The sequence below is a fragment of the Phasianus colchicus genome, chromosome 1, assembly GCF_987193195.1.
Source record: "Phasianus colchicus chromosome 1, bPhaCol1.hap1.1, whole genome shotgun sequence".
NCBI classification, from domain to species: domain Eukaryota; kingdom Metazoa; phylum Chordata; class Aves; order Galliformes; family Phasianidae; genus Phasianus; species Phasianus colchicus.
This window is the reverse complement of record NC_143436.1, coordinates 114,230,157-114,245,843: the sequence shown is the minus strand read 5'-3', so window position 1 is coordinate 114,245,843 and position 15,687 is coordinate 114,230,157.

Here is a 15,687-nt window from a genome sequence, read left to right as displayed (position 1 = left end):
ACAGTATCACAGAATGGTTGGAGCCCTCCCCCTGTGCTAGCCGGCTGCCCGTGGGAACCGCGCAAAGGTCAGCACTGCGGGGACGCTGCTGGCTCCCGCTGCCAAGAGCGCTGCTGCTGAGATGGCGCTGCTGCAAATAAACCCGTCTCCTGGCTAATTGCTAGGGAGCGCTTTGCCCTCTATTTTTAGACAGGCTTGCAGCTCGCATTGAAGATTTTCTCTTTCTTCCTCTCGCACATTGTGAACAGTGCTGGACCGAGCTCAGCTTTCAGCGAGGTCAGGGAACGGAGGACAACCACAAGCTCGCACGCCTAAATCACTCAGCGGTTGTAAAAGCCCCGAGAACATCGGCTCCAGCGCTGCACGGGGCGGGAGCGGCTCTTTGTGTTCCCAGCTCACTGTGTCCCCGCCGCTCCTGTCCCCAGCCACGTCCCAGCGCTCTGCTCTTCGGCCTCGGTGCTCTCAGGATTAAGCCCTCCCTGCCAGGAGAGCCGCGGGCATTGCCCCCTCCCGGCGCCTGGAGCACACCTCAGCTTGCTCAGGGGTTAACCTCGGTCCCCAGAGCCGCGTAGGCAAATTAGCACCGTGTTTTCCCCGAGCTAATTAACTTCCCTGGCAGCAGGGCTAATTATCTCCTGCGCAGTGCTGGCTGCAGCAGCCGCCGGCCCCCAGGCGAGAGGGGACGCGGTTCCTGAGCGCCCACCCCCTGTCATCCCCATGTCACCCCGTCCATGTGCACGTGAAGACGCTGCTGCCAGGCAGCTCTGTGGTTTGCCGTGGATTTCAGCGGCTGGTGAAGTGAATTATCTTCAGCGTTCTCCTCCTCCCCTCCTGTCCCAGCAAACCACATTTCTTTTGCCCCCCTCCCCTCTCTCCTGGGGATCGATGGGTCATCAGGATTATCAGTTGGTGCCCATAGTGACAGCACTTCCCATTACTGCTGGCACACTCTTCTCCCAAAGACTCATCAGGGCTGGGAAGTCCAACAGAGGCACTGCTGTCACTTGCAATGGAGCTGCCCCACAGTATGGACCCACCAGGACCCCCAGCCCCCCCAGAGTCCCCAGCAGCAGTGCTGTGGATGCAGAGCACACTGCAGGCCCAGGCTGAGCACAGCTGCCTGCTTCCCCTCTCTCTTTCCACCTACTGATTTCCTCCCTGAGAGTCGGCGGATAAACACTCCTAGCTGGGGTCTGATTCCTTTTCCTGCATATCTCTCATGACTAGCAGGCAACTGCATTGGGGTTTTGGATTCTTTTTGTTTTGTTTTGAGGTTGCATTATGATGACATTTTAATTGGCTCAGACCTACACGAGTCTCAAAGCCAATTCAGCCCTGGCGTTTGCGAGTAGAGCTGTTTTCTCTCTTCATTTTGATAGACACTTTGTGCTGGCCAAAATGGCCTCGCATCCAATAAAATAAAACCTCCTCTTCTCACAGCTCTTGCCTCATCTCACCCCAAACCCACACCCTCCCACTCCTGGGCTTTCCCTTTGGAATTTCGTTGCCCATTGCATAGCCTGAGGAGAACACACCCACACACCCCATCCCCTTCCCATGCCCGCTGCCAGCCCTGTGCTCTGGGATCGCTGCCGGAGGGCTTTGGATCAGCAACGGCCAAGACACCGTGTTCACACCGCCCCGATGGCCCTCATCCAGCAGCACACGGCTCAGGGGATGCATTATTTATCAGGCCCAGAGCTCCGGGCCTTGCTCACACTTTGCAATGGCAAGGCGGCGAGGTGAGGACAAGGCCTCAGCCCCAGCGCCACCTCCTTGTGTTTTAAGCAATCTGCCAGGTGCTGCTGCAGTTTGTGACCCGAGATCCCTCTTTTTTTTTTTTTTCCTCCTCCTTGACTTCATGCTCTCAATGTGATTTACAAAAATTGCTTATAATAAGGCTCATTCAGCAGCTGGATAATGGTTGTCAGGAGTTAAGAGACGCTGTGGCATGTTTAGCACAGAAGCATATTGTGTATCTGGGTCCCAAAGCGTGGGGATTTAAGGCAGTTTTTATTAAGGATGGACTGTGCTGAGGTACCCACATGGAGAGGGCCTTCTGGGCACCAACAGGGGCATCTCTTAAAAGTGGCATGCAGGTTGGAAGGCAGAGGAGGGACAGCAAATAGCCTCAGCAGCCAGTTCATGGCTGTAAATCCGGATTAGGAAAAGAGTTCAAGGTCTCGAACGGCTGCATTAATCCCTTCATCACCTTGGTCTTAAGTACCGGAACCATCGGCTCTCTCTCCACGTCCCCTTTGGCAGCTGCTAAGTAGAGATGGAGATGGGGACGGGGACAGGGATAGGGATGGGGATGGGGGATGGGGATGGTGATAGGGATGCAGAAGGAACATGGCACATTGTGGAGAGGCTTTGGCCAGGTGCAAGGGTGCCCCTCTGACAGACAACCCACAAGGACCTTCCCTCCCACTGTCCCTTCCTTCCGACTCCCCTTTCAGTCCCCCCCATGACAGCCCTGCTGCCCCTCTGGGGTGGCTGCATTTATTTTTGTGAGCCTAGAAAGAAGCAGTGCTTTTGCAGCCGGTGGCTCTTGGGTTTGCCCTTCTGCCAGACTCGCTGCACGTAAGCCAGCACTAAGCCTGTGGGCTAATTGGCTTTATTTATTGTCTCTTTTGTGCTGTGCAGGGGTTTGTTTGTGCTGCTGCTGCTTTGCTTATAGGTTCAGGGCAGGCGTTTTGTTTCTCTGCTTGCCTTCATCTTGGGGCCTCCCCAGTTTTCCCTTGGAACTAAAGCAGGGCTGGGCATTGATTTTGGGCACTGCCAGAGATTTTGGAATGCAGCCAGAGGAGGCTCAGGCAGCCAAGTGCATGGGGACATGGGATGCTCGGGAGGGCAGGCACTGTGCCGTGAGGTTTTGCAGGCAGAGCTACTGCTGCTTGCAACCCCGGAGGCTTCCTGCAGGAGCTTGGCTGCGCAATCTGTGTTCAGTGCTTGTCCTCCCTGGCAGGAGAGCCGCTGGATGCCAGCCATGGTAGTGTGTCATACTTGCAGACCTCTGCTTCTCTTCTCAGATTCAGCTGCTCAAAACCCTGCCAATTTTTGCTTTTTTTTTTTTTTTTTTTTTTTTTTTTTTTTTTTTTTGCATAGTTTTTTTACAGGCTGAATCCTCTTACGAATTTTTTGTGGGTTGTTTTTTTTTTTTTTTTTTCCTCCAAAACAATCAGGGTAATTCATGCAGCCCTGCCTTGTCCTGGCTAACCCTTTGCACTGTGCATTCTACGTGCTCAAGAAGCCAAGAAGAGCAAAGTGGAGCATCTCTATGCAGAACCCTCCATCAGCACAGCATTATGCCCATGGCTGAGTGGGACACATGGGGCCAGCTGCCCTGAGAATCAAGGCCTTAGGAGCCCAGCGAAGGGGTGAGGAAGTCAGCCAGACCTTGGGTAGGATCAGCCCGTGAGAACACAGCCCCTAATCCAACTGAGATAATCTGAACAGAGATTAACCAGGTCCAGCTGGAGTTCAGCTCCTGCTCCCCATTTATTTTTGGCAGGAGGGTATGAAGGGATCTCTGCTGCTCCAGTGCCTCGGCCAGCAGCAGCACACCAGACCTCATTGGGTCTTCCTGCCCTTTATGGCTTTCGCACCACCTAATGCTCCCAGATCCCTTCTGCAGCACCTCTCTGAGGCCTCAGAGACCTGACCATGAGATCAGGATGCAGAAACTCAGCAGAGCCACATTCCAGCAGAGCTCCCAAACATTCCATTTTTAGGATGAGTTGTGCAATGCTGAGTGGCATTTTGTTCTGTAACAGCATAACAAACTGTCTTTTTGTTTCCATCCAGAAAAAAATAATTTTCTGACCCTCAAAATGCAAAGAAAACAATGTAAAATGGACTTTGAGAAAGTTCTTCCCTAGGATTCCTTGGTTTAACCTGAATTTTCAGTGGGGTAAATATACCTGAGGGAATACCTTTCATGAGTCTTTCACACAGCAATATTTGACAGATTTGAAAAGCTACAGGGCTTGAGAAGCAAAACAATTGTTCATTTCATGTGTCCCCTTTTTATTTTCTCCATTTAGTGCTCGCACGTGGTGGGTCTGGATACAGCGCTGCAGGCAGCTCCACTTCAGGGTCTCACTGCTGCAACATCTGGATTTCTTTAAGTGAAGCTATCAGTGAAGGCCTGTTGGGTTTGCAAAGCTACGATAATGTTCCCATTATTCTTAGACACTCTCAACGATTGTTTTTTAAAGTAAAATATTTGGGGGGGCCAAAATTTCATCGTCTACCTTTAAGTGAGGAATGAAAGAGAGAGTGTAGAGAATGTTGAGGTTTAAACAAATATTCCCAGATCTTTGAAACAGTGCTGTTTATTTCTTTTCTTATGGAGAAAAAACATCTATTCTTCAGTCTCTCAAACATTTCTGAATCTTTTTAAGGTAGCAGCAGCACTGTGGCATGGCTCACATAATTGCATTCGGATGCGTCTCTTTGTCATCTCTATTACGACACGTTCCGCGTTTTGGCTGAAATATGACATTCCCACAGCCTCGTACGTGCTGCATATTTCTACCTCCTTGCCCAGAAGCTGCACACTGTCAGAAACAGCTGGGCAACAGGAGCTGCCAGCCCCCTGGGCAACCCACCGGTTATGGGGCAGCTCGAAAGGAGTTGGGGATGGCTGGGAGCAGGAGTAGGTGCTGACAGTCCTGGGGGTACCTGAGCATCTCTGAGCCCACAGTATCCTCAGCTCCCTGCTTTCCGCCATCGCTTCATGGTGCTGGCAGCTGGCCAGGCTTGTTTAATTGCTTTGTCATTAATTTCCCACGGCAACAGGCCAGTGGGCGGGCAGGCACCTCACTCCTTAATGAGGAGCCGCGTCTCCGCGCTGCATCACGCAAACTCCTGCACAGCCTTTACAAATAGGGACAAGTTGAAGAGATTGATTTATTTTTCCCTAGAAAGGCCACCACGACACTGGGCTGCAAAATGATTGATCAGATGACCTTTTTTCCCGCTTACTGCCCTTCCCGGAGCCTTGTTGTGTCAGTGCACCACAGAAGCTGCCAGCAGACTGGAACAGCCATCCCTTGCCTGCAAGCCTCCTATTGGCAATGCCTTCAGCCAACACGTGGAGATGGGTTTAGGCACTCTCCATCCTCGCCCCTGCCATTGCAGGCTCCCCATCATGCTGAGGGTAAAGCAGGGGCACCCATAAAGAAACAGCCCTCTGGGTGCTATCAGCAAGACACTCCAGGAGGACGCTTTAAGATAAATGAATGTTCCACTCCTATAGCTGATTACAGACGTGCCTTTTTATCTTTTTTTCATAGAGTAGGGGGAAAAAAAAGGGTCTTGGAAAAGAATCTCTAATTTTTGCCTTTCTGCCTCTAGGCAATAGCCAAAACACAGCACTCACCACTCTCTCCGGGACATGTAGGCTAACTGACAGTGTGTGTGTCAGCAGAGGCAGCCCCATGGCCCCCACCTCCGCTTCACAGCATCAGCATCTCGGGGGGGGGGGGGGGGTTGGGGGGGGGGGACGGACATGCAGATGCAGAGTAAGCCCTGCTGGGAGCTAAGGCAACGCAGTATCCCGCGGGTCACCAGTTAAGCATTTCAGCCCGAAGCGGATCTCTCCTAAGCCACTTTTTGGAGATAAGCTTATCTAGACCTGACAGCTGAATTTAACCCTGAACTTTTGATCTCGATTTTTAGCCTATCCGTCTGCTTGAAATTATACATGGCAGCTTTCAGCCCTCCCAGCCACCCCGTCAGAGGGGCTGAGCATGGGACAGCATCCTCCCATGCCCCTGGGATGCAGACAGCCCCCGCCACAGAGAGCCCTCCATGAAGAGAGCAGAAGGGCAGATGGGATTTTACACTCCCGGCTATAACAGGTTTGAAGGTAATGTTGTACAAGAGCGGATTATAGCCCCGGCACTTTGCCATGCCAGCGTTTGGAAATTTGTTTTCAGTGCATAGAAGCGGCTCAGAATGCTCTCTCTCCCCGCATGAAAAATGCACTTGGTAATAGTGTTCCTATTGCTGGACAAGCTCGCGGCATCAGTGCTGTCAGCACTGTGACATACTGGCCAGGAAGGGTTGCACTAATCAGTTTTCCCAGCATCAAATCAGCGTCTGTTATAGATGGTCAAGGAAATTGAGGAATCTCGATGTTTTTGCAATATTGCTTAGTTGGCCATGAAATATCGGTGGTTCCGTGAGGAATGGCTTGTTTCTCCCTCACTAAGATAAAGCAACTTTGGCTAACGATGAAGCATTGCCGCATGATGAAGCCAGCTAATAGCAGCAGGCTGATGAGGGCAGATAACAGCAGCACCCTGGCAGAGGAGAAGGGATGCATAAACAGCTTTGCAAATAAGACATTATTAATATGGTTGAACTACAGAGAGCAGGAGGGATTTCTTTCCTCCTTCTTCACTCCAAAAGCAATATTCATAAAACATCTTGGTTTGCACGTTTAGCCAAGAAATTAAATTATTCAGCATCTGACTGGATGTTTTCCAGCTCAATCTTTGCTCAGCCAGCGCACCGGGGCAGCCTTCCTGGGCATTGCGCTTGTCTGGGATTGCTGAGAAGCACAATGATCTTAGTGATCTTTTCCAACCTTAATGATTCTGTGATTCTATATGGGAGGTTCAGGTTGGATATTAGGGAGAATTTATTCTCAGAAAGAGCAGCGAGGCAGTGGCACAGGCTGCCCAGGGAGGTTAGGGAAGTCAGCATCCTTAGAGGTGTTCAAGAGCCACATGGATGTGGCATTGAGGGATGTGGGCAGTGGGCATGGTGTGATGGGCTGCTGGTTGGACTAGATGGTCTTGGTGGTCTTTTCCAGTGTTAATGATTCTGTAATTCTAAGGGGAAGATGGCAAGGCACAGAGTGCACCCAGTGCTGGCAGGGCAGGGATGAGTTGTCTGACAGCCCAGAGAGGAAGGACAGCCTGTTTTCTGGTGGCCCCGAGTTTTTTTAGGGCAACCACAGGCCAGTCAGCTTAGATCTAGGCAGAAAAGTGCAAACCTGTCCCCGAGACCAAAGCATATAAGCCCTTTTTATGGAGCGGTCCTGTGATATAAGTGGCAGCCAGGGATTTATGCTGTCTTTGAAGTAAATTGCATCCCGGTGCACCATAGCATGAAAGTTAAGATTTACCATTGCTGGGACACTGAAGACCTCGGTGGAAGCAAGCGAATAAATAGTGCAGTGCTCTTCTCACTGGTTCTGCTGTGCAAATCGACTTCACAGCCCTTCCTCGTCTCCTCGCCCCTGCTTCGGCGTGCTTTGTGTCGGGGAAGCAAATTGGTCACATCTGCATCCAGCCAGGGAGGAACAAATGTGCTGGCTAGGCAGCAACGAGCTTTCTGAGGGGGATGTCTCAAAGTGAAATGAAAGGTCGGCCATCAAAGGTAGGAAACAGACCGGCGGATGAAAGGGATCCTTTGCTTAGCTTTGGTAAGACTACGAGGTATTAAAAAAAAAAAAGGCACAAAAAAAACTAGGGCATCCAGAGATGTGTTTCCCCCACCCCTTTTCCTTTGCTCATCCTCAGCAGAGGAGAGGGGCCAGCACACCCCTGGTTACCCTCACCACCCCTGTTAGCTGTGGGTGCTCGGTCTGCTGAAGGAGAAATGAGCCATTTCCCCCACAGAAACCCCCGCCTTTTGCAGCCAGCTGAGCAAACATTGTGATATGTCCCAGCCTGGCGGTTTCATTGGTCAGCGAAAACAAAGGGAGATCTGATAGAGAAGGGCTGAATCCCTCTGTCCGCTCGCCCACCGAGCTCGGCAACAGTGCCGGGGCCTGGCTTAGTGCAGTGGGGAAGCGCATACCCCAGTCCCCTGGAAAATCCCTTTGGTCGTTATAGTTAATCATGCCCAGTTAATCACGTCCAGGGCTGGCTGATTTGCTGAATCATGACACGCAGGCAATTACCCTAAATCAGAGCGGTGTCCTCCATTCCCACAAGGCTCCGTTATGCTCTGCAAACTCCTAAAGGGAAGGGAAAAACAAACCCAAGCTGCCTCTGGGTGCTGCCAGGAGGTGGATGCAGCCAGGTGCTCCCCGGCCTCCTCCCAGTCTCGAGAAAAGCCCTGGGAGCTCTGCACACCAAGGCTGCTGAGATGTACGGCTCCGCAGGCTGAGTTCACCCAGTTTCCCCAGACCAGCTGCTTCAAGCCCTGTGGATGAGGTTTCACAGCAGCTGGGGTTTTTGGCGCGGGACGTGATACCGGGATGGACAGGCAGACATCTGGGCACAGGGAGAGGAGAACCCCTCCTGCTCAAGGCACGCTGCCGTTCATTCATAGGATTACAGTATTAACTGCACATCGAGACGCAGGCTAAGCCTGTGTTTCATGTGTGCAGAGGGGAAAAGGCAAGGCAGGAGGAGGGCCTGAGCATTCTTGTTTAGGAGCCAAAGACTAATGTGCCCAGCAAAGCAAAATTAACTCAAATGCCATGATTATGCAGAAAAAAAAAATCCCGCCTGAGAATGTCATTTCACCAGCGGTACCCTGCAGTTTTCTGCCGGTGAGAGTTCGAGAGGTGGCATGGTAACAGAGTGCATCAGGGCAGGCATTTGACTGGAAGCATTAAATACCTCTGAAAGGTGAATGGCCAAGGTCTTCCCGATAATTAAAATGTGTGCAGTCTTCATAGACCAAGGAAGGGACAGAGCTATTGTTTAAACAGGTAATTAGAGCTGTATTTTAAGCAAACTTGGGGCAGTAACGAGCTCTCTCGGATGGGAGCATCAGCTCTCTGCTCTCAATTCCAGCATGAATAACTATTTCCCCTCCACCCCACTCCCCAGCGATGGTGTCTGTTGGGAAAGAAAAAAAAACTCTATTCGATTCCACATTTTTCACTTGCTGTCTCCTCCTTTTTCCATTCAGGTTTAGGAGAATTGGCTGAGCCACTTTTTTTATTAGAGCAGCAGCAACAGGAAAAAAATTGGGAACCAAACAGGCCCCCCAGGGAACGGAGGGGGTAACATGAGGCAGCACTCCCACACACACACACATACACACGAACGTGTGCACACACATCCCATCCACACAGGAGCTGTGACAGGACACCAACACAGTGAAGCTGCCACCAAAGGGAGCCAGCCAAGCCCTGTAGATGTACTATGAGCTTCTGTTTTGAGATGGATGCCTGTACTTCTGCTAGGATGAATCCATGTTAGAGTAGGCAAGGAGGGAGCCGAGCCCTCCTCTGTGCCACACCTGCAACACGTAGGTGCAAATCTTTCTCCTTTCTGTCAGGAAGGATGAGAAAGAAAATGAGCTGGTTTTGACTGCAAGCAGAGAACTACTTGAGCTTTGGAAAATGTTTATACTCCTGGTATGTCAGGGGATAATGGGTGTTTTTGTTACAGCCCCAGGTCCTGGAATCCTAGGAAAATGTGAAATCTCACTGTTTCCTTCCCTTCCCTCCTCTTGCCTCACCTTCCCTTCCCTTCTCTTCCCTTCCCTTCTCTTCCTTTCCCTTTTGCAAGAAAGCTGTTAAAATGCTAATAACAGAGCAAAAGCGGAGGAAAAAACTCATCTGTGCAGCCTTCCAAGAGCCATTAAAGCCAGACATGCTGTCCCCACCAACTGGAGGTGCTTGCCCATGGCAACATCAGGACCTGTGGTGCCAGCCCATGCTGTGAATCAGGAGAGGATGTGGAGTTAGCCCAGGCCTGGGGAAATTCCCGGTCCAGTCATGAGCATTAGCTTGAGAGCTGCCCAGCTGCACAGCCCAGAAGAAGTGAGTGCCTGCCGGGAAGGAGCTGAGAGCAGCACAGCCAGGTTGCATCCCACTCCTCTGCCCCCAGACAGCCCAGCAAAGGGCCTTTCCCCAGGGAGGATGGCAAGGAGCCCAACACCTCCATCCCCTGACCTCTGCTGCATGCTGCCTGCTAAGCAGTGCAGAGCGCAGGCAGGAGCGCAGCACCCCGGTGACTCATGAGGTGCAACCTTTTGTTTTATTAATTATTATTATTTTTTTTTTTTAAAGCAGGAGCGCTGATCCATCAGTCAATTACTCGAAGAGCCACTCTAATTTGGTACCCAATTGTTTCCCCAGCTGCCACCGCGTCTAATCGCCACTGTCAGCAGCGGGAGCAGAATGCCTGCGAATGGGAAAACGCACGGGTGCTGGGTAAAGGAGGAACGTGCTCACAGAGAAAATAAGCACTGAAAACACACGCATCAAATACATCGTAGGGTCGCGGGTGAGAACCAGGTAATAAAACGCTGTCAGGGGGCAGGGACCCCTCCTGGCCGTGCAGCCACAGGGATGGGCTGGGAGGGACGTGTCCTGCAGTGCAGAGCAGCCTGCTCAGGCTTCCAGCCAGCGGTGCCTGGAGCAGCCACACGTGGCTCAGCAGTGAGAGTGGTGTGGAGTTTGCTGCTTTTTCCACCAAGGGTCTCAAATCACTCCAAACCAAACCTTTGTAAGGATTGCTTAATGGTTCTGTCCCCCTCCCCTCTTCCTCTACTCCAACTTAATGCTTGCCTGAAATCACATGAGAAGTCAGCGGCCAAGCAAGTTCCCTGACCTCTGTTTCCTGTCCTTTAGCCCCTGAGTGCTCCTTTTTTTCCAAGAAATCCAAGAATAGGAACTGTACCAAAACATCTGGTTTTGTGTCAGGGAGGAGTTTTGATTGAAAAAGAGGGGCCCTGATTTTAGCCGGTGCAATGCCAAGACATCTTTCTGCTTTCCTCCTCAGACCTTTCAAAGTCAGGATGGAGATACAGAATCGTTAAGGTTGGAAAAGACCTCTAAGACCACCAAGTCCAACCAGCAGCCCATCACAACATGCCCACTGCCCATGCCACATCCACACAATTCACGAACACCTCCAGGGACAGTGACTCCACCACCTTCCTGGGCAGCCTGTTCCAATGCCTCACCACTCTTTTGGAGAAGAAATTTTTCCATGATGATACCAACTCCAGCCCAGGACAAAGCAGCAGTGAGTTTGTTTGCAGTAACCCACCCATGCTGCATGCAGTGCAGAAGAGTGGTCTCTGAAAGAAGAGACTGCAGCAGCTTCCCAACAGAGGGGAGCAAAGGCAGAGATGAACAGCAGAGGCTGGTCATTCTCCACCTGGACAGGCGAGAGAATCCTGGCCAGATGGAGCCAGCAGACAGCACAGAGAAGTTGTTGGCCAACTTAGGATACGATGTTGGCTTCACAGGGAAGCTACTTGGCTGCCTCTCCCTGAATCAAGATTCAGTGATGCCAGGAGACAAGCACAGCAGGGAAACAGAAAGCAAAAAATGGCAGAGTGGATGGCAACTCGACATTAATTCATTTTTACCATATGTCTGACTATTCATTACACTCCGCCATTCTGTTCTACAAGACTCCTGGGGGTCTTGATGCCATTTTATGGTTAGTGGGGTTTTTCCTAGCTCGCAGCACAGTGTTGTCATGCCGTCCCTCCCAGGTTCATTGCTTAGAAGGTCCCGCAGCAATGCAGCGCCATCCCGGGCAGAGCCAGTCATTGGATATCATGTGCCCTGCTCTCACTCCCACAGCCTGTCACCTCACCTGGTGCAGGGAGCCATGGCCCAGGGGCGGCACCTGCTACAAACATGCTCCGGCACCTGCCAGCAGACCCCGCTGCGCACAACGGTTTTTATGGATTTGCAAATGATTCTGTGTTTCTCTGCGGTCTCCCTCTGGAGCGTGCTGCTGGCGCGGGACCAAGCCCGGCTCGGCAGCCAGCGTGAGCCATGCTGGCACAGCGCTGCTGGAGCACAGAGCCTCCGGCTGAAAGCGAGCAGCACGGCTCCACGCACGCTGCTTGCTGCAGCAGCAGCTGTTTCTCCTTGTAGGTAGGAGGGCTGAATTAGTGGCCCCGTGCCTGCATCCAGCTGTCCAGCTCCCCCCGCCCTATCGCGGCTTCCCATCCTCGCTCCTATTAAGCTCGCGTGGAGCAGCAGTGAGCTGCACACAAGGCTGAGCTGCCATCCGGAGCCGTGACAGCCCCGTGTCTCCTTCGGGCTGTGAGCCCCTGAACAGCCCCTCGTGGATCATCCCGAGGGACCTAAAGAGGAATCAGAGGGGGCTGCACGGCGGAGACCCCCAGATCTCAGTAAGAAAGCACAACAGTAGGTAGCATAATTATAAAGACACCTAATTACTAAGAAAATAAACAAGAAGAGGAACATAGATACTGAGTAATCTTTGTGTCCCTTCAGATGATGGAGCCCCATTTTCACACAGCATTGTACAGACTCCAGGTAAACAGCCAGGACATGCTGCCCAGATGCCATCATGAAGTTCGGTCTCCCACGTGTAACACGTGCCTTTTGCTTCATGCACCAAACAAAATCCTCCCTCTTCTCCTGAGGGGTGGGGATGCTCTCTCTGTAATGACATCCACCAGAATGCAACACTGACTGGCACAAGACATCTCAGCACATTCCTTTACATCACTGTGTACATGGAACATGCAGCAGCTGCTCATGTCAACACATGGGATTCTCAAGCCCTTATTTGGGGTCCAACAGAGCAGGAAGATTTAGTTCAGAAGAAATTCTGGGAAGAAATTCTTTCCCCAGAGGGCAGTGAGGCGCTGGCACAGCTGCCCAGAGAAGCTGTGGTGCCCCATCCCTGGAGGCGCTCAAGGCCAGGTTGAATGGGGCCCTGGGCAGCCTGAGCTGGTGGGGGGCAGCCCTGCCCACAGCTGGGGTTGGGGTAGGTGGGCTTTGAGCTCCCTTCCAACCCAAACCATTCTGATTCTGCAATTCTATGATTCTATGACTCCTTCAACACCATTTACTCTGCAAGAGTCCCTGTTCACCTCATCCTTTGCTCTTAAGCTCAACCATGCTTTTTCTCTATGGAAGGATCATTTTATTATGCATATCAGCAAATTGCTTAGCAGTATAAGTAACACAGATGTACAGGGTAGTTGTCACAATAGTAAGCACACGGTAACTGACAGGACAATGCTGGGGCATATGATCAAGTATTTAACAGCATTAGCGCTGGGACTGTTCCCTCAAAGATGTACTACCACTCAGCCTTTGCAATGCTATCTAAATATTTAGTCATTTGTGTAAGTTGTTTATTCTGATAGAGCATGCATATTTCAGTTTGATCATGTTCATGACTCCCCTCAAATAACAATTCTAAATTTAATTATAAATCACAATTGGATAACATTTTGTATAAACTCACCTTCTTCAAATCCAAGAATACTCCAAATAGGAAAAAAAAAGTGTTTATTAATGTCTGAGTGCTGTGTGTAACACATAGTTTCCCACATTGACCACTGTCACTCTGTTTACATTCCTGAAGGACAGGGAGGGCTGCACTCCCCAGCCTTCATTCAGCACGGAAGTATACAGGTAATACATGAGGATTTGTTCCATTTTATAAGAATTGCCACTTTTTCTTTTAATGCAAGCAACATACACATTCTTTGGTCTTGCCCTGGGCTTACATCATCACTGAGCCAGAATTTCTGGATGAGCCACACCTCATTCATAGTGAGCCCAGTTGGTGCATCAAGCCAGTGAACTCACCTGTGTGCAGTGACACTGAAAATACACAGCCTGACTTTTCAGCACTTGCACTATAGACTCCATGGGTAGTTCCAGCTCTGCAACATTGGTCCAGTGGCATCCATCAGAAGCACCTGACAAAGAAAGGCTGAGGTAGTTGGTCTTGTTTCATCTGGAGAAAAAAGATCTGTGGCTCAGAAAGCAAATGGTATCCTGGGGTCCATCAGAAGAGGGGTGGCCAGCAGGGAAAGGGAGATGATTGTCCCTCTCTACTCTGCCCTTGTGGGGCCCCATCTGGAGTACTGTGTCCAGGTCTGAGGCCCCCAGTACAAGACAGAGAGCTGTTGGAGAGGGTCCAGAGGAGGGCCACAAAAATGATTGGAGGGCTGGAGCACCTCTCCTATGAAGACAGGGAGCTGGGCTTGTTCAGCCTGGAGAAAAGAAGGCTGCAGGTTGACCTCATTGCAGCCTTCCAGTACCTAAAGGGAGCCTACAAACAGGAGGGGAATCAACTCTTTGAAAGGGTAGACAACAGCAGGACAGGGGAAATGATTTTAAGTTGACGGAGGGAAGATTTAGGTTGGATGTCAGGGGGAAGTTCTTTACAGAGAGTGGTGAGGTGCTGGAACAGGCTGCCCAGAGAGGCTGTGGATGCCCCGTCCCTGGAGGTGTTCAAGGCCAAGTTGGATGGGACCCTGGGCAGCCTGGTTTAGTATTAAATGGGGGGGTTGGTGACCCTGCATGTGGCAGGGGGGTTGGAGATTCATGATCCTCGAGGCCCATTCCAATCTGAGCCATTCTATGATTCTATGATTCTATGATCTTATTACACTCTTCTATGATCTTACTACAGTCTTCTAATATTTAAAGGAAGATTATAAACTAGAGAGAAATCAACTTTTTACATGGGTAGATAGTGATAGGACAAGTAAGAATGGTTTTAAACTAAAGAAGATTTATGTTAGATGTTAAGGGGAAGTTTTTCACAGAGGGAGTGAGAAGGTGCTGGAACAGGCAGCCCAGAGAGGTTGTTCAAGGCCAGGTTGGATGGGGTCCTGGGCAGCCTGATGTAGTTCTTGATCTAGTGGTTGGGAACCCTTTCCATGCCAGTGGTGTTAGAATCAGATGGTCTTTGAGGTCTCTCCCAATACAATCCATTCTATAATTCAATGATCATACGATTCTATGATATAGGGTAATCCCATCTTGCTTTAACATTATCAGGGCCATGAGCTCCATATTTAATATTTCATATTGATGGAACAGCTTATTCTGGATGTAGTTATCAGGAGTAGTCAACATGGATTCACCAAGGGAAAATCACACTTGACCAATCTACTCAGCCTTCTTTGCTGCCATGACAGGCTGAATAGATGAGAGGAGAGCAATGGATGTTGTGTACCTCAATTTCAACAATGTATTCGACTCTGTCTCCCATAATATACTCATATAATCATAGAATTATCAAGGTTGGAAAAGACCTCCAAGATCATTTAGTCCAATCATCCACCTATCACCATTATTTCCCACTAAATCACGTCCCTCAGTACAACATCTAAACATTTCTTGAACACCTCCAGGGACAGTGACTCCACCACCTCTCTGGGCAGCCTGCTCCAGTACCTGATCATTCTTGCAGAGTTTTTCCTAACGTCCAACCTGCTTCTCCCCTGTTGCAATTTGAGGCCATTCCCTCTCGTCCTATTTCTAGTTACGTAGGAGAAAACGCCAACCCCCACCTCGCCACAGCCTCCCTTCAGGTAGTCATAGAGAGTGATAAGGTCTCCCCTGAGCCTCCTCCAGACTGAACAATCCCAGTTCCCTCAGTCACTCCCCAAAAGACTTATGCTCCAGACCCCTCACCAGTTTTGTTGCCCTTCTCTGGACTCACTCCTGGGCTTCAATGTCTTTCTTGTAGTGAGGGGCCCAAAACTGAACACAGTACTCAACGTGCTGCCTTGCTAGTGCTGAGTAAAGAGAGATGATCACTTCCTTGTTCCTGCAGGCAATACTGTTTCTGATACAAGCCAGGATGCCATTGGCCTTCTTGGCCACCTGGGCACACTGCTGGCTCATGTTCAGCCAAGCATCAACCAACAGCCCCAGATCCATTTCTCCTACAAAGTCTTCCAGCCACTCTGCCCCAAGCCTGTAGTGTTGCCTGGGGTTGTTGTGGCAAAAGCACAGGA